The sequence below is a fragment of the Oncorhynchus masou genome, unplaced genomic scaffold (genome assembly GCF_036934945.1).
Source record: "Oncorhynchus masou masou isolate Uvic2021 unplaced genomic scaffold, UVic_Omas_1.1 unplaced_scaffold_3082, whole genome shotgun sequence".
In the NCBI taxonomy this organism is placed as follows: Eukaryota; Metazoa; Chordata; class Actinopteri; order Salmoniformes; family Salmonidae; genus Oncorhynchus; species Oncorhynchus masou.
In genome coordinates, this window is record NW_027009500.1 from 1 (window position 1) to 19,780 (window position 19,780).

Below are 19,780 nucleotides of genomic sequence, written 5' to 3' on the forward strand. Positions count from 1 at the left end.
AAAATTTTCAATGAACATTCGAACAGTCCGGCCTCGGCTTGTAGCTAAATTTTTTATTTGGCCCTCCGTCCATTTGACTTTGACACCCCTGCTCTACTGGTACTCTGTGTATAGAGCCATGTTATCATTGACTCTCTACTGGTACTCTGTGTATAGATCCATGTTATCATTGACTCAGTACTGGTACTCTGTGTATAGATCCATGTTATCATTGCCTCAGTACTGGTACTCTGTGTATAGAGCCATGTTATCATTGTACTGGTACTCTCAGTACTGGTACTCTGTGTATAGATCCATGTTATCATTGCCTCAGTACTGGTACTCTGTATAGAGCCATGTTATCATTGCCTCAGTACTGGTACTCTGTGTATAGAGCCATGTTATCATTGCCTCAGTACTGGTACTCTGTGTATAGATCCACGTTATCATTGCCTCAGTACTGGTACTACTGTGTATAGAGCCATGTTATCATTGACTCTCTACTGGTACTCTGTGTATAGATCCATGTTATCATTGACTCAGTAGAGCCATGTTATCATTGACTCAGGTACTCTGTGTATAGATCCATGTTATCATTGCCTCAGTACTGGTACTCTGTGTATAGAGCCATGTTATCATTGCCTCAGTACTGGTACTCTGTGTGTAGAGTCATGTTATCATTGACTCTCTACTGGTACTGTGTATAGATCCATGTTATCCCTCCGCTGTGTATTCGCCTCGTCCTCTCTGACCAGAAATATTCATTAGTTGACGTCATAGAGCATTTAGAAAAACCTTTTTCAAACAGAAAATAAAGCAGGTGTTTCTTATTGGACATAAGTAACCTGTACTGTTCATAGTACCTCCCACAATTTCAGCTCAACACCGTTAAATATGGCTGGTGTCAGTAAGAGTCGTCAAAAAAACAACTAATGAAATGATTGCCAGTGTTGTGTAAAATATGTAAAACAAATACTACTCAGATACCGGAGCTTGTGAATTCAATTAGACTTTTATTTCAGAGAACAACAAAAACCGAGCACCTCCGTGGAAGAACTGCCTCCTCATTCTCAGCGCTTGGGTTTTATACAGTTTTACCTTTACTTAATGATGTCATCACCCCCATTTGCTTTGTTACATAGTTTCCATTCTCTTATTGGCTCAGATATTGGTGCATAGATTCTATTGGTGGAGTGACATGCCCCTTAGCTAATGTTCCCGTCCAAAGGTCTTTACAAGTTCACACCTACAATATCAATGTATGCTTAACTTATATGCGTGTCCAGTAGCCTTCACAAGATCAGATATGGCCCAGACCAGTCACGTCTTGTTGGTTTACCTTGCCTCATCTACACAGATGTTGCTTACGTTCTGTTCTTTACATGTCCAATAGTCAATTCGATGTTGCTCTAGCCTTGTACACACACATGAGTTTAGCCTTCATTTCTGCTTACACATGTCTAATATTTAAGCTTATATTGATTATTCTTTCTACTTCAAAGAGAACAGTATCGGTTACTGAAAATCATCAGACGACTGGAAAATCTCCAACACCAGCAGCACAGTTAAAGTCTGGATAATACAAAAACAGCCTTATCAGCTCTGCTGAGGGGAGTAAAATGGTCAGAGTGAGGTGTTCTCTCATTAGGCTCCCCCTGGGGTGGCAGGGTAGCCTAGTGGTTAGATCGTTGGACTAGTACCCAGAAGGTTGCAAGTTCAAACCCCCGAGCTGACAAGGTACAAATCTATTGTTCTGCCCCTGAACAGGCACTGTTCCTGTCATTGAAAATAAGAATTTGTTCTTAACTTGCCTGGTAAAATAAAAAAAATAAAGTAGTGAAATTTAGCCAGTTAGCTTGGGGGCTTGACTGCCATTGTGATGGTCAGAACGCTCGGATCAAACCTACTCCTCGGCCAGAGCGTCCTCTGAATTTACCAACGGACAACGCTCTGAATTTACCAACGGACAACGCTCTGAATTTACCAACGGACAACGCCTGAATTTACCACGAGGACAACGCCTGATTTACCAACGCCCAGAGCACTTTCTGAGCACTCCAGAGTGAATTTGTGAACACACCCTTGGTTGCACCAGCACCTTGTGTGCTGGTGCAACCAAGGGTGTGCACTTGAGTGCTCAGAGAGTGCTCTGGGCGTTGGTAAATTCAGAGCGCTTGTTTGGTAAATTCAGAGCGTTGTCCGTGTTTGACCCTGCACTTGATTTCTTTCATCGCTCCTCTCTGCTCTGTGGAATCTGCGGCTGTGTTATCTAGTGGAAACCGTCCTATCCTGTCTGAGAGAGCGAACACATGTTAATAAAAGCAGTTTAGTCGTCCTCTAAAACTATATACACTGAACAAAAAATATATACACTATATACACTGAACAAAAAATATATACACTATATACACTGAACAAAAAATATATACACTATATACACTGAACAAAAAATATATACACTATATAGACTGAACAAAAAAATATATAAACAATATACACTGAACAAAAAAAATAAACACAACATGCAAAAATGTCAATGATTTTACTGACTTGCAGTTCATAAAAGGAAATAGTCCATTTAAATAAATGCATTATTATTATATAATATATGGATTTCACATGACTGGGCAGGGTGCAGCCATGGGTGGACCTCCCACTGGGGAGCGCATAGGCCCACCCAGGGGAGCCGGTCCACCCACTGGGAGTCAGGCCCACCCATTTGGGAGCCGGTCCACCCACTGGGGAGTCAGGCCCACCCACTGGGGAGTCAGGCCCACCCACTGGGGAGTCAGGCCCACCCATTTGGGAGCCGGTCCACCCACTGGGGAGTCAGGCCCACCCACTGGGGAGTCAGGCCCACCCATGTGGGAGCCGGTCCACCCACTGGGGAGCCGGTCCACCCATTTGGGAGCCGGTCCACCCACTGGGGAGTCAGGCCCACCCACTGGGGAGTCAGGCCCACCCATTTGGGAGCCGGTCCACCCACTGGGGAGTCAGGCCCACCCACTGGGGAGTCAGGCCCACCCATTTGGAAGCCGGTCCACCCACTGGGGAGTCAGGCCCACCCATTTGGGAGCCGGTCCACCCACTGGGGAGTCAGGCCCACCCATTTGGGAGCCGGTCCACCCACTGGGGAGCCGGTCCACCCATTTGGGAGCCGGTCCACCCACTGGGGAGTCAGGCCCACCCACTGGGGAGTCAGGCCCACCCATTTGGGAGCCGGTCCACCCACTGGGGAGTCAGGCCCACCCATTTGGGAGCCGGTCCACCCACTGGGGAGCCGGTCCACCCACTGGGGAGTCAGGCCCACCCACTGGGGAGTCAGGCCCACCCATTTGGGAGCCGGTCCACCCACTGGGGAGCCGGACCTCCCACTGGGGAGTCAGGCCCAGCCAATCGAAATTTGTTTTTTCATAGTCAGACTATGCTACAATGCAACCTGTCTTTGTTATTTATAAATCCATTGTTTAACATTGTGTGTATAGAGTGAAATTTATATTTAAAGACATTGTAACCATTGTTTGCGCAATGCTCAGCCCTGCTATGGTAGTTCACTAAACTACAGAGGATGTTGTCCTGCTATAGTAGTTCACTAAACTACGGAGCATGTTGCCCAGCCCTGCTATGGTAGTTCACTAAACTACAGAGCATGTTGTCATGCTATGGTAGTTCACTAAACTACAGAGGATGTTGTCCTGCTATAGTAGTTCACTAAACTACAGAGGATGTTGCCCTGCTATGGTAGTTCACTAAACTACAGAGCATGTTGTCCAGCCCTGCTATGGTAGTTCACTAAACTACAGAGCATGTTGTCCAGCCCTGCTATGGTAGTTCACTAAACTACAGAGCATGTTGTCCAGCCCTGCTATGGTAGTTCACTAAACTACAGAGCATGTTGTCCAGCCCTGCTATGGTAGTTCACTAAACTACAGAGCATGTTGTCCAGCCCTGCTATAGTAGTTCACTAAACTACAGAGCATGTTGTCCTGCTATAGTAGTTCACTAAACTACAGAGCATGTTGTCCTGCTATGGTAGTTCACTAAACTACAGAGCATGTTGTCCAGCCCTGCTATGGTAGTTCACTAAACTACAGAGGATGTTGTCCTGCTATAGTAGTTCACTAAACTACAGAGGATGTTGTCCTGCTATAGTAGTTCACTAAACTACAGAGGATGTTGTCCTGCTATGGTAGTTCACTAAACTACAGAGGATGGTGTCCAGCCCTGCTTTAGTAGTTCACTAAACTACAGAGGATGTTGTCCTGCTATAGTAGTTCACTAAACTACAGAGCATGTTGTCCAGCCCTGCTATGGTAGTTCACTAAACTACAGAGCATGTTGTCCTGCTATGGTAGTTCACTAAACTACAGAGCATGTTGTCCAGGTCTGCTATGGTAGTTCACTAAACTACAGAGCATGTTGTCCAGCCCTGCTATGGTAGTTCACTAAACTACAGAGCATGTTGTCCAGCCCTGCTATGGTAGTTCACTAAACTACAGAGCATGTTGTCCTGCTATGGTAGTTCACTAAACTACAGAGCATGTTGTCCAGCCCTGCTATGGTAGTTCACTAAACTACAGAGGATGTTGTCCTGCTATAGTAGTTCACTAAACTACAGAGGATGTTGTCCTGTATAGTAGTTCACTAAACTACAGAGGATGTTGTCCTGCTATAGTAGTTCACTAAACTACAGAGCATGTTGTCCAGCCCTGCTATGGTAGTTCACTAAACTACAGACCATGTTGTCCTGCTATGGTAGTTCACTAAACTACAGAGCATGTTGTCCAGCCCTGCTGTGGTAGTTCACTAAACTACAGAGCATGTTGTCCAGCCCTGCTATGGTAGTTCACTAAACTACAGAGCATGTTGTCCAGCCCTGCTATGGTAGTTCACTAAACTACAGAGCATGTTGTCCTGCTATGGTAGTTCACTAAACTACAGAGCATGTTGTCCAGCCCTGCTATGGTAGTTCACTAAACTACAGAGCATGTTGTCCATCCCTGCTATGTTAGTTCACTAAACTACAGAGGATGTTGTCCTGCTATAGTAGTTCACTAAACTACAGAGGATGTTGTCCTGCTATGGTAGTTCACTAAACTACAGAGTGTTTCCAATTCACACCCAGCCCTATAGTCACAGCACTGATGAAAAGGGAAGCTATCTATAATAATACTATTTTGTCATAGCCTACAAATAGGACCCAGAGTTTTGCCTGACCAGGTCATGATATCGGGAAAAAACTCAGGCCCTAGAAAAGATACATACTAATTTTACGATACCATTTTTAAACTTGTGGTGCCACGTTAAGAAACAACGTTATTCCGTGTGAATTTCAGCAACTCTGTGTAACGTTTTCCTCATAGGTTCTATTTTAAAAGTCATGTCCTCAAATAGTTTCTGACAACGCTAAGAAAACGTTTCATAAAAACCACACATTTTTAATGTTCAAGGAATGTTCTAAGAATGTTATTTAAAAACATACATTCCATTCTCAGCATCAACAGAAAACACTTCTATCGTGTTTAAGTCTGGGCTACTATTTTAGGTTTTGCCATAGTATGCTTTGCCTAATGAATTCCAGCATTTGGTTCCTTGAAGTTGTGGGATTCCAAGTTTTTGTTTTCCCATTGTTTCTGGGAACAAAGTCGTAAGTTTCCAGACTGGTAAAACATAACGGTTTAAAAAAAAAAACGTTATGAGAAAGGAAGTGACACTTTATCCTGTTCTGGGAACATACATTTTTAGGTTGCAGGGAGGTTCTGAGAACATTTTACGATGATTTCCCTTGAAGGTTACCCGGGAGGTTTTAACATTCTAAGATTGGAAATGATTAGGTTATTTTGAAGGTAATTAAATAACATTCTGAGAACATGTTTCAAAAACACTTTTTTAATAACACTGCTAGCTTAGTTTGGGTTAAGTATTTTAAACTTGAAGCACAGATAGGACACATCTACATTTATTTGCTTAGGCGTTAATCATTCAAACACCTCTTTTTTTTAATGTGGCACGGCATCAATCTTCTGTTCTCTATCCCTGGAATGCGTCCACTATGTCACCAGGATGGAGCTAGCATGCCAAGTTTGATGTTTTTTAAACTCATACAAAGCAGTTCATTTTAGTGTATTCAAACAGACCCCATTTCAAAGGAAACAAGCCCTATTAATTAAGATCAGGTGTGGCCAATTAGTGGGCGTGGCGAAAAACACCTGAACACACTTAACAAGATAGAGGATAGAGTTTTGTTGACGCTAAGAATGGAATCTATGTTTTTTTTAAATAACATTCTTAGACGTTTTCTTGTAGTTTTTATTGAATGTCTTCTTAACGTTCTCGTAACAATTTAAGAACATGACTTCAAATAGAACAACGAGGAAACCTGTTGGAAACATTATGCAGAATGTTTTTTAAATATTTATTTTTATTTTTTACATTCTCTGATTTCTTAACGTTCTCTGAACTATTTGAGAGCATTCCCAATGTCAAACCAGTTGGAGAATGTTCCTGCACCATTCCCAGAAAGTTGTGGGAAGATTGTATGCAAAATAGCCAAAGGACAAGAAGAAACAAGGATATTTTATTTTCAAATTAAGAGGAGGCTATGCATTTGTGAAATACTCTACTTTGAAGGAATAATGATTTTATTTAAAGAAAGAAAGACATTTTTGTGTGGCAAAATTAAGAAAAGACACTGCATCAAGACTTATTTTGAACATGGACTTATTCTACCATCAAATATGAAGTAAGTGGAAGTGCACTTTAAAAAAATAAGGAATTATTCACTGGCATTCTCCGCTTTAGTAACCCTCCAGGCGCACCCAAGGGATTCAGAACCACTGGCATTCTCCGCTTTAGTAGCCCTCCAGGCGCACCCAACTTCTGATTCAGAACCACTGGCATTCTTCGCTTTAGTAACCCTCCAGGCGCACTCCAACTTTGATTCAGAACCACTGGCATTCTCCGCTTTAGTAGCCCTCCAGGCGCACCCAACTTCTGATTCAGAACCACTGGCATTCTTCGCTTTAGTAGCCCTCCAGGCGCAAGAACTTCTCATTCAGAACCACTGGCATTCTCCGCTTTAGTAGCCCTCCAGGTGCACCCTCTCCAACTTCTGATTCAGAACCACTGGCATTCTCCGCTTTAGTAGCCCTCCAGGCGCACCCAACTTCTGATTCAGAACCACTGGCATTCTCCGCTTTAGTAACCCTCCAGGCGCACCCAACTTCTGGATTCAGAACCACTGGCATTCTCCGCTTTAGTAGCCCTCCAGGCGCACCCAACTCTGATTCAGAACCACTGGCTTGAAGGAGGGTCGGAAGCGACTCTCCCAACAGGGCAGTGTCTCGTAATGCGTAAATATCTACGTCAGCCCTGCCGAGCCTCTCCCACATCTGGGCAACCACCCAGGGGGAACAACCCCCTACCCCCCCGGATAGCAGATCCGCATCCGAGGTGAGGCAACTGGGAACATACATCGCCCAAAGTCAGAAAATGCACAATGCTCCACAGTTTGGCCACTGTTGCATGATCCAGAGCAACATTGCGCATGGACGACATTGGTTGAAGCAGACAGCGAGCCTCCCGCCAGGTGCCATTGGTCAAAGCAGACAGCGAGCCTCCCGCCAGGTGCCATTGGTTGGTCCATCTGAAGGGGCGGGTTGCCATCTTGAGGACTGAGAAATAATTGTTATTTTTCCCTTTCCAACACTCTCAACCATTATGTCTGAATATGGAGAAGGGACACTTTTTCATTGCACCCACATGTGTAAGATGCAAATCTTTTGACATACATGAACACTGTGAAACTTTGGATTGACAAAACTGTGTATATATGCACCAAGGTTAGCCTAAAACCCGGTAGCCCAATTGATATACTTCTGTCACAACGAAAGGCTCGGTTTTGCCGGTAAGATGCGTCCCGGTAACCGCACCCAGCGCTGGACTCCACGCATTGAAAATAAACCCGGGGGGAAAACGCAGGTTATCATACCCATCAGTCTTCAGTACCAGTACCAGTACCAGCACCAGTACCAGCACCAGTACCAGTACCAGTACCACAGGACCTCGTCACCCAGCTGGAAAAGGGACAGCTCTGAGAAACTGACCCCGTCTGTGGTATCAGACAGGGGCAATTCATAATTCAATCAAATTCACAGGAATGAAACCAATCGCCTACAGGAATCCATAACCAATATCAACAAGCACCTCATAGGGACTAGTGAACTTCAAGCAGGAATCTGCAATGAAGGCCAGAAATGAGCCATCCATAGGGAAGGAGTGCCCCCTTGTGGAAAGAGAGCGACTCACACAACTTTTACTCCCACTCTGGGGAGATTGATATACCTTTCAAACATCATGGAATTCGGGGGTGGGAGAGGGGGCTTTAAAAATGGTCAAGCTTCCAAACTCAGTTGTGCCCCCCTCCCCTGAAATACAGAGCTTGATAGGAGGAATATTTTATTTTACCTTTATTTAACCAGGTAAGTCAGTTAAGAACAAATTCTTATTTTCAATGACGGCCTAGGAACAGTGGGTTAACTGCCTGTTCAGGGGCAGAACGACATCTTTGTACCTTGTCAGCTCGGGGGTTTGAACTCGCAACCTTCCAGTTACTAGTCCAACGCTCTAACCACTAGGCTACCCTGCCGCCCCCAGGTTAATAGGTTAATAGGGAGACAGTGAATGACCTCACACTCCAGTACAATAGGTGACGGTGTATGCACCTCATGGTTGCAATCGGCCAATACCCGGTCTCACCGGTCGCTTAGGACCCCTCCCTCCGGGGGGTTACCTAAGCCAGGTGCCCTGAGGATGCTTCCTCATGGAAGGTGCCAGCATGCCCCATTTCCTCCAACTCCTGGAATTGGAAATAGGAATGTGATTGTCAAAACGTAGGGGAAAGCTAGTAGGCTTAATTCGCCTGAGGTTATGCATGCTAGCCAACGATAGCCATGAAGAGGCTTCTAGTCTAAGCTCAGCTAGCTAGCCTCTTTGACCTCTTTAGTCTCTGGACAATAAAATAGATGAGCTCAGGGCGAGGATCTCCTTCTGGAGAGACATTAGGGACAGTAACATACTCTGTTATACGGAATCATGGCTCTCTCCAGATATACTGTCCCTGTCCAAACAGCCAGCCAGGGTTCTCAGTACATCACGCAGACGGGAATAAAGAACGCTCCGGGAAGAAGGAAGGCAGAGGTGTATGTTTCATGATTAACTTTTCATGGTGTGATTGCGTGTGATTGCGGCAACGTACAGGCACTCAAGTACTTTTGCTCACCTGACCTAGAATACCTTACAATCAAATATCGACCGTACTACCTCCCAAGAGAATTCTCTTCGGCTATCAAAAACAGCCATGTATATTCCAACTCAAGCCGATCCACGGCGGCCCTAAAGGAACGACACTGAACCTTGTGCAAACTGGAAACCAAATATCCCGAGGCCGGATTTATTGTAGCTGAAGACTTTAACAAAGTGAAGGGTTAAAGTTGATTTTGGGGTTTACTAAAGATCCCCACCATTGATTATGTTGTTCTTAATTTGCTTACGTGCCATTGTACTTATGGTCACTATATAGCTGAATATTGAGGCTTCTGTCTGTGTCACGCTCTCTGTCAAAACCCGCAGCCCCATGTCTGTGAGAAAAGGGACTGAGGGTGATAGTGGGACACAGAGAGACAGCTTCTGTTTTTCTCTGAAACAAGGGCAGATTTGATGATCTGTTTGTTAACTTGGTTACGAAGACCTTAGAAAGGCAGGGTAGGATAGATATAGGTCTGTAACAGTTTAGGTCTAGTAGAGGGGGATGACCGCGGCTGCTTTCCAATCTTTGGGGATCTCAGACAATACGAAAGAGAGGTTGAACAGGATAGTAATAGGGTTGCAACAACTGCGGTGGATCATTTTAGAAAGAGAGGGTCCAGAATGTCTAGCCCGGCTGATTTTGCAGCTCTTTCAGAACATCAGCTATCTGGATTTGGGTGAAGGAGAAATGGAGGAGGTTGGGCAATTTGCTGTGGGGGGTGCAGAGCTGTTGACCGGGGTAGGGGTAGCCAGGTGGAAAGGTGGTGACAGTATTTCCTAGCCTCAGTGCAGTGGGCAGCTGGGAGGAGATGCACTTATTTTCCATGGACTTTAATGTCCCAGAACTTTTTGGAGTTTGTCCTACAGGATGCAAATTTATTTTTGAAAAAGCTAACCTTTTCTTTCCTAACTGCCTGTGTATATTGGTTCCTAACTTCCCTAAAAAGTTGCATATCGCGGGGCTATTCGATGCTAGTGCAGTATGCCACATTATGTTTTTGTGCTGGTCAAGGGCAGTCAGGTCTGGAGTGAACCAAGGGCTATATATGTTCCTGGTGATATATGACTAACAGAAATGTAATAATGTGTCCCTGAACAAAGGGGGGGGGGTCAAAATCAAAAGTAACAGTCAGTATCTGGTGTGTCCACCAGCTGCATTAAGTACTGCAATGCATCTCCTCCTGATGCACTGCACCAGATTTGCCAGTTCTTGCTGTGAGATGTTACCCCACTCTTCCACCAAGGCACCTGCAAGTTCCAAGACATTTCTGGGGGGAATGGCCCTAGCCCTCACCCTCCGTTCCAACAGGTCCCAGACGTGTTCAATGGGATTGAGATTTGGGCTCTTCGGTGGCCATGGCAGAACACTGACATTTCTGTCTTGCAGGAAACCAGGCACAGAACGAGCAGCATGGCTGAGGGCATTGTCATGCTAGAGGGTCATGTCAGGATGAGCCTGTAGGAAGGGTACCACATGAGGGAGGAGGATGTCTTCCTGTAACACACAGCTGAGATTGCCTGCAAATACAACAAGCTCAGTCCGATGATGCTGTGACACACCGCCCCAGACCATGATGGACCTCCACCTCCAAATTGATCCCCCTCCAGAGTACAGGCCTCGGTGTAATGCTCATTCCTTTGACGATAAACGCGAATCCGACCATCACCCCTGGTGAGATAAAACCGTGACTCGTCAGTGAAGAGCACTTTTTGCCAGTCCTGTCTGGTCCAGCGATGGTGGGTTTGTGCCCATAGGTGACGTTGTTGCCGGTGATTTCTGAGGACCTGCCTTACAACAGGCCTACAAGCCCTCAGTCCAGCCTCTCTCAGCCTATTGCGGACAGTCTGAGCACTGATGGAGTGATTGTGCGTTCCTGGTCTAACTTGGGCAGTTGTTGCCATCCTGTACCTGTCCCGCAGGTGTGATGGTCAGATGTACCCCGATCCTGTGCAGGTGTTGTTACACGTGGTCTGCCACTGCGAGGACGATCAGCTGTCCGTCCTGTCTCCCTGTAGCGCTGTCTTAGATGTCTAACAGTACAGACATTGCAATTTATTGCCCTGGCCACATCTGCAGTCCTCATGCCTCCTTGCAGCATGCCTAAGGCACGTTCACACAGATGAGCAGGGACCCTGGGCATCTTTCTTTTGGTGTTTTTCAGAGTCCGTAGAAAGGCCTCTTTAGTGTCCTAAGTTTTCATAACTGGGACCTTAATTGCCTACCTCCTACAAGCTGTCAGTGTCTTAACGAACGTTCCATGGGTGCATGTTCATTAGGTGTTTATGGTTCATTGAACAAGCATGGGAAACAGTGTTTAAACCCTTTACAATGAAGATCTGTGAAGTTATTTGGATTTTTAAGAATTATCTTTGAAAGACAGGGTCCTGAAAAGGGGCTGTTTCTTTTTTTTTGAGTTTATATTTACTGATCTCTCAATTCATAACCATCTAGCACACACCTTAGAACCAATCCTTCTACATCTTGCACAACCTTTGCCTAAGTGTGATGCAGAACTACACCACTCTGACACTACCTTTTCTGTTGTAGTGTTTCTGTGGAACACCAAGCTACGAAATCAAAAATGAGAAATAATGTTATTGAGCGGTTTTAATTTAACGAGGCAAGTCAGTTAAGAACAAATTTTTTTACAATGACGGCCTACCCCGTCCAAATCCGGACGACGCTGGGCCAATTGTGCTTTGCCATATGGGAACTCCCAATCACATCCGGATGTGATACATCCTGGAATCGAACCAGGGACTGTAGTGAAGCTTCTTGCACTGAGCTGCAGTGCCTTAGACCGCTGCGCCACTCAGGAACCCCAAGTGTTGGCTATAGCCTGGGCAGTAGACTGATCCAGCACATATTTTAACACAAACTTACCAGATATTCAGGCTAACTGCCAAGCCAGACACAGAAGATATTTTGTCTCCCAACGCGAATGTGAAAATCGAGGCTTGCTTTCACTTGTCATGGAGAGGACCTTGTTGTCAAGCTTAGTCTTTTTCCTTAAGGTTTTTCACTCATTGTGGATTTGTATCAAAACAATTTATTCCATATGTCATTACTTTGGGTTTACAAATTAAAGCTGCAATTTGTAACTATTTGAGCGACCTGACCAAATTCACATAGAAATGTGTTATAACTTAAATGGAAGAAGTTTTATCTTCAGATAAATGTACCTATCTAGGAATTGTAGTTACCAAGCAATACTTATCTCTATTTAAAAATAAAAATCTCTGATGCATAAATTCAAGGCAAACATACCATTTTGGAGAACTCTCCCAATTTCCCGACTCGGAAGAATTAGTGCCATTAAAATAGTCTTCCTCCCCCACAACTGCTTTACCTATTCCAGAACATCCCGGTATTCATACCTAAGTAATTTTATAAAACAACTGGACTCAATTATCAAGTGCTTTATATGTTCGGATCCCAGGAAGAGTAGCTGCTGCCTTGGCAGGAGCTAATGGGGATCCATAATAAACCCCAGGAAGAGTAGCTGTTGCCTTGGCAGGAACTAATGGGGATCCATAATAAATCCCAGGAAGAGAAGCTGCTGCCTTGGCAGGAACTAATGGGGATCCATAATAAACCCCAGGAAGAGTAGCTGCTGCCTTGGCAGGAACTAATGGGGATCCATAATAAACCCCAGGAAGAGTAGCTGCTGCCTTGGCAGGAACTAATGGGGATCCATAATAAACCCCAGGAAGAGTAGCTGCTGCCTTGGCAGGAACTAATGTTTATCCATAATAAACCCCAGGAAGATTAGCTGCTGCCATGGCAGGAACGAAATGGAGATCCATAATGAATACTAATATCAGTCCACTCATCTGGGATTCTAAAACACACAGGAGAGGTAAAAAACAAACCTCTGTAAATCCAAGATGGAAGGAGGATTGTCTCTGCCAGATGTTATATTATACTATTGGACCGCTAACCTCCGCACTGTTAGTTAGCTCTGATATTCTTCAGTTGGCTACGGTTAGCGCTGTTAGTTAGCTCTGATATTCTACAGTTGGCTACGGTTAGCGCTGTTAGTTAGCGCTGATATTCTACAGTTAGCTACGGTTAGCGCTGTTCGTTAGCTCTGATAGGCTACAGTTGGCTACAGTTAGCGCTGTTAGTTGGCTCTGATATTCTACAGTTGGCTACGGTTAGCGCTGTTAGTTAGCGCTGATATTCTACAGTTGGCTACGGTTAGCGCTGTTAGTTAGCGCTGAGATGCTACAGTTGGCTACGGTTAGCGCTGTTACGTTCTGGCTGGATGATGCACCTCTGTCGTCTAGCTGGCTTCGTATGGAGCGTGAGGATTGCCACCCCGTCTTTAATGGCACTGTGATTTTGTCCCCCTGTCAATTTAGAGATGTCACTTTTTATAGTAACAATCATATAACACATAGCACAGTCCGTATCTGCCAAGCAAAATAAGGTCCAGTTTGACCTTAGACCCATATCATTCATGCTTCCTATTGCCAGGAATCCCTCCTTTGCCCCCTTATTACCTTGATACCACCTTTGAGTGACGGGGAGAGCTGGGGATCAACACCATAGGGGATCAAATCAAATCAAATCAAATTTATTTATATAGCCCTTCGTACATCAGCTGATATCACAAAGTGCTGTACAGAAACCCAGCCTAAAACCCCAAACAGCAAGCAATGCAGGTGTAGAAGCACGGTGGTTAGGAAAAACTCCTAGAATGGCCAAAACCTAGGAAGAAACCTAGAGAGGAACCAGGCTATGTGGGGTGGCCAGTCCTCTTCTGGCTGTACCGGGTAGAGATTATAACAGAACATGGCCAAGATGTTCAAATGTTCATAAATGACCAGCATGGTCGAATAATAATAAGGCAGAACAGTTGAAACTGGAGCAGCAGCACGGCCAGGTGGACTGGGGACAGCAAGGAGTCATCATGTCAGGTAGTCCTGGGGCATGGTCCTAGGGCTCAGGTCCTCCGAGAGAGAGAAGGAGAAGAGAATTAGAGAACGCACACTTAGATTCACACCGGACACCGAATTGGATAGGAGAAGTACTCCAGATATAACAAACTGACCCCAGCCCCCCGACACATAAACTACTGCAGCATAAATACTGGAGGCTGAGACAGGAGGGTCAGGAGACACTGTGGCCCCATCCGAGGACATCCCCGGACAGGGCCAAACAGGAAGGATATAACCCCACCCACTTTGCCAAAGCACAGCCCCCACACCACTAGAGGGATATCTTCAACCACCAACTTACCATCCTGAGACAAAGCTGAGTATAGCCCGCAAAGATCTCCGCCATGGCACAACCCAAGGGGGGTGCCAACCCAGACAGGATGACCACATCAGTGAATCAACCCACTCAGGTGACGCACCCCTCCAGGGACGGCATGAGAGAGCCCCAGTAAGCCAGTGACTCAGCCCCTGTAATAGGGTTAGAGGCAGAGAATCCCAGTGGAAAGAGGGGAACCGGCCAGGCAGAGACAGCAAGGGTGGTTCGTTGCTCCAGAGCCTTTCCGTTCACCTTCCCACTCCTGGGCCAGACTACACTCAATCATATGACCCACTGAAGAGATGAGTCTTCAGTAAAGACTTAAAGGTTGAGACCGAGTTTGCGTCTCTGACATGGGTAGGCAGACCGTTCCATAAAAATTGAGCTCTATAGGAGAAAGCCCTGCCTCCAGCTGTTTGCTTAGAAATTCTAGGAACAATTAGGAGGCCTGCGTCTTGTGACCGTAGCGTACGTGTAGGTATGTACGGCAGGACCAAATCAGAGAGATAGGTAGGAGCAAGCCCATGTAATGCTTTGTAGGTTAGCAGTAAAACCTTGAAATCAGCCCTTGCTTTGACAGGAAGCCAGTGTAGGGAGGCTAGCACTGGAGTAATATGATCAAATTTTTTGGTTCTAGTCAGGATTCTAGCAGCCGTATTTAGCACTAACTGAAGTTTATTTAGTGCTTTATCCGGGTAGCCGGAAAGTAGAGCATTGCAGTAGTCTAACCTAGAAGTGACAAAAGCATGGTTTAATTTTTCTGCATCATTTTTGGACAGAAGGTTTCTGATTTTTGCAATGTTACGTAGATGGAAAAAAGCTGTCCTTGAAATGGTCTTGATATGTTCTTCAAGAGAGATCAGGGTCCAGAGTAACGCCGAGGTCCTTCACAGTTTTATTTGAGACGACTGTACAACCATTAAGATTAATTGTCAGATTCAACAGAAGATCTCTTTGTTTCTTGGGACCTAGAACAAGCATCTCTGTTTTGTCCGAGTTTAAAAGTAGAAAGTTTGCAGCCATCCACTTCCTTATGTCTGAAACACATGCTTCTAGCAAGGGCAATTTTGGGGCTTCACCATGTTTCATTGAAATGTACAGCTGTGTGTCTTCCGCATAGCAGTGAAAGTTAACATTTTGTTTTCGAATAACATCCCCAAGAGGTAAAATATATATATAGAAGGAACTTTGTCTCGTTTGATTTGCTGAGGGAAACCTATAATCTTCCCAGAAGTCACTTCTTCAGATACCTAAAAGATTCGAAGACTATGTTAGAAAACACCTTCTGACATTTGGGAATACTAAACCTTTCATGTTTGACGAAGGCATGAGAATGTGTCCCACCTCCAGGCAAACTGATATATCGTCGATATGACGCTTTTCAATCTGTTAGCACATCGCCTACAGATGCCATGAAGGCAACATGGGAGGAAGACCTAGGCACTATCAATGTCTATAGCAGACTGGGGAAAGAGCTGGGAGAATGTCCACACATGCTCCATTAACTCCAGACATCGCCTCATAAAATTCAAGATATTACACAGAATACTCTATTCCAAACCGAAGCTGCGTAGGATCCTGATGATTTATTTTGTACCTATAACTCTGGGTCATTTTGTATCTGTCTGTTCTTTTATGTTCATATAAGAATTGCAAATTAGTCTTTTCTACAAAAAAATACCTAGCCACAATAAAAAATATTTGAGCAATTTTTATTTTTTGTGTGATATAGATCTTTTATTCTCATTGAAAGCCAGACTAAGAAGCGGTAGAGCTAGATCTGTCATTCTCATTGAAAGCCAGCCTAAGAAGCGGTAGAGCTAGAACTGTCATTCTCATTGAAAGCCAGCCTAAGAAGCAGTAGAGCTAGATCTGTCATTCTCATTGAAAGCCAGCCTAAGAAGCGGTAGAGCTAGATCTGTCATTCTCATTGAAAGCCAGCCTAAGAAGCGGTAGAGCTAGATCTGTCATTCTCATTGAAAGCCAGCCTAAGAAGCAGTAGAGCTAGATCTGTCATTCTCATTGAAAGCCAGCCTAAGAAGCAGTAGAGCTAGATCTGTCATTCTCATTGAAAGCCAGCCTAAGAAGCAGTAGAGCTAGATCTGTCATTCTCATTGAAAGCCAGCCTAAAAGTGGTAGAGCTAGATCTGTCATTCTCATTGAAAGCCAGCCTAAGAAGCAGTAGAGCTAGATCTGTCATTCTCATTGAAAGCCAGCCTAAGAAGCAGTAGAGCTAGATCTGTCATTCTCATTGAAAGCCAGCCTAAGAAGCAGTAGAGCTAGATCTGTCATTCTCATTGAAAGCCAGCCTAAGAAGCAGTAGAGCTAGATCTGTCATTCTCATTGAAAGCCAGCCTAAGATGAGGTAGATCTGTTCTGTGTGCTATGTCTATGCTTCCCGTTTTTTAAGTTTCATTTTTGTGTCTTTTTTACTTTTGGGTTTTGTACACCAGCTGAAAATTACAATATTTTTCACAGCAGTTTAGATGGAACAATGATTCTCTACACTATACTTGCTTATTTTGTCATAAACTGAAATTAGGCGAAGTATTAAAATTTTAGCAATCAGGAAATGGTGGATCGATTTCTGCATAGTGCATTTTAATCACGAGTGTCACTATTTTTCTAACCACCCCCCAGAAAGTTGAATGCCACTGTGAATGCCACTGTGAATTCCATTGTGAATGCCACTGTGAATGCCACTGTGATTGCCACTGTGAATGCCACTGTGAATGCCACTGTGAATGCCACTGTGAATGCCACTGTGAGTGCCCTGTGATTGCCACTATGATTGCCACTATGATTGCCACTGTGAATGCCACTGTGAGTGCCCTGTGATTGCCACTATGATTGCCACTGTGATTGCCACTGTGAATGCCACTGTGAATGCCACTGTGAGTGCCCTGTGATTGCCACTGTGATTGCCACTGTGAATGCCACTGTGAGTGCACTGTGATTGCCACTGTGATTGCCACTGTGAATGCCACTGTGATTGCCACTGTGAATGCCACTGTGAGTGCCCTGTGATTGCCACTATGATTGCCACTGTGATTGCCACTGTGAATGCCACTGTGAGTGCCACTGTGAGTGCCACTATGATTGCTACTGTGATTGCCACTGTGATTGCCACTGTTAATGCCCCTGTGAATGCCACTGTGAATACCACTGTGATTGCCACTGTTAATGCCACTGTGATTGCCACTGTGAATGCCACTGTGAGTGCCCTGTGATTGCCACTATGATTGCCACTGTGATTGCCACTGTGAATGCCACTGTGAATGCCACTGTGAGTGCCCTGTGATTGCCACTATGATTGCCACTGTGAGTGCCACTGTGAATGCCACTGTGAATACCACTGTGATTGCCACTGTTAATGCCACTGTGAATGCCACTGTGAATGCATACTTTGTTTCTCATTTTATTCACAGGTCCTCTATTTGCTATACTAGAGGGACATGACGTCTGATTCCTTCCTCAACATGTGGACCTGCCCTGAATATGTTGGACACCACAGTTACACCTTCAGCCTTTGTTGATTTCCTGTCAGACTGGTTGTCCTTGAACTCAAGAGGAACACATTGTTCAACAGACTCCCTCCTCACCAGTGGGACTGACTACTCAGACTGGGTGTGAGGTCACAGGAAATAGAGTGATCTGTTACGAGGGGACTTTATTGACATTTGTTGTAACAGAATAACACAGCTATTTTGTTAGGCAATCTGATACCGTTGGTTTCTGTTGTCGCAACTGTTTGTGTGTTTTGGACCATATAAAAGCCCTGGGAAAGAGGCCACGCTTTCAGGAATTTACATACAGTTAATTAGGAAAACAGCTAACTTCCTGCATTTCTACAAATGTTTCCATAGGCAGAGAAACAGAATGAGTTTTATAGCTAATCTCATGCTAATTCTATTCTACACATTTTGCCATGGGGCAGAGAAACAGAATGAGTTTTATCGCTAATCTCATGCTAATTCTATTCTACACATTTTGCCATGGGGCAGAGAAACAGAATGAGTTTTATAGCTAATCTCATGCAAATTCTATTCTACACATTTGCCATGGGGCAGAGAAACAGAATGAGTTTTATCGCTAATCTCATGCTAATTCTATTCTACACATTTTGCCATGGGGCAGAGAAACAGAATGAGTTTTATAGCTAATCTCATGCTAATTCTATTCTACACATTTTGCCATGGGGCAGAGAAACAGAATGAGTTTTATAGCTAATCTCATGCTAATTCTATTCTACACATTTTGCCATGGGGCAGAGAAACAGAATGAGTTTTATAGCTAATCTCATGCTAATTCTATTCTACACATTTTGCCATGGGGCAGAGAAACAGAATGAGTTTTATAGCTAATCTCATGCTAATTCTATTCTACACATTTTGCCATGGGGCAGAGAAACAGAATGAGTTTTATAGCTAATCTCATGCTAATTCTATTCTACACATTTTGCCATGGGGCAGAGAAACAGAATGAGTTTTATCGCTAATCTCATGCTAATTCTATTCTACACATTTTGCCATGGGGCAGAGAAACAGAATGAGTTTTATAGCTAATCTCATGCTAATTCTATTCTACACATTTTGCCATGGGGCAGAGAGATATAAAAAATGTGTTGTTGTAAAGCTAGTCTCATGCTTTTCTACACTTTTACTATAAGGCTGAAAGAAAAGGTTGGTGTCTTAAAGCTCATCTACGACACATTTTACTATGGTTTGTGATGTGTTCATGTACTATTCTATTTTTTTTGGGGGGGGGGCGTCCCTTAAGATTGGGGCCCCAGGGCACGTGCCTGGTCTGTAATCTGGGGTTCCCAAACGTTTTCTGCAAACAACCACAATTTGAAATTAGAAAATGATGAGGACCCCACATCGGACAATGATAATCCCTAATTAACACTGTGTTCATATTCAATACATTGTAGGTGCCTCAGGTTTGCCCTGTCACATATATTACATGAAGTGCATTCTAATAGTGTAAAATACCCTTACCTGACACTAAAAATGCTGTATTCTATAACCCATTTGAAGAAAAACAAGTTCCTCATTTGTTTGATAAGATTAGTTTCTCAGAGGACCCCACATGGGCTGTTCTCCCTCTAGCCAAAACCCAATCACAATGCATATAGCGGTTCTCCCTCTAGCCAAAACCCAATCACAAGGCATATAGCTGTTCTCCCTCTAGCCAAAACCCAATCACAAGGCATATAGCGGTTCTCCCTCTAGC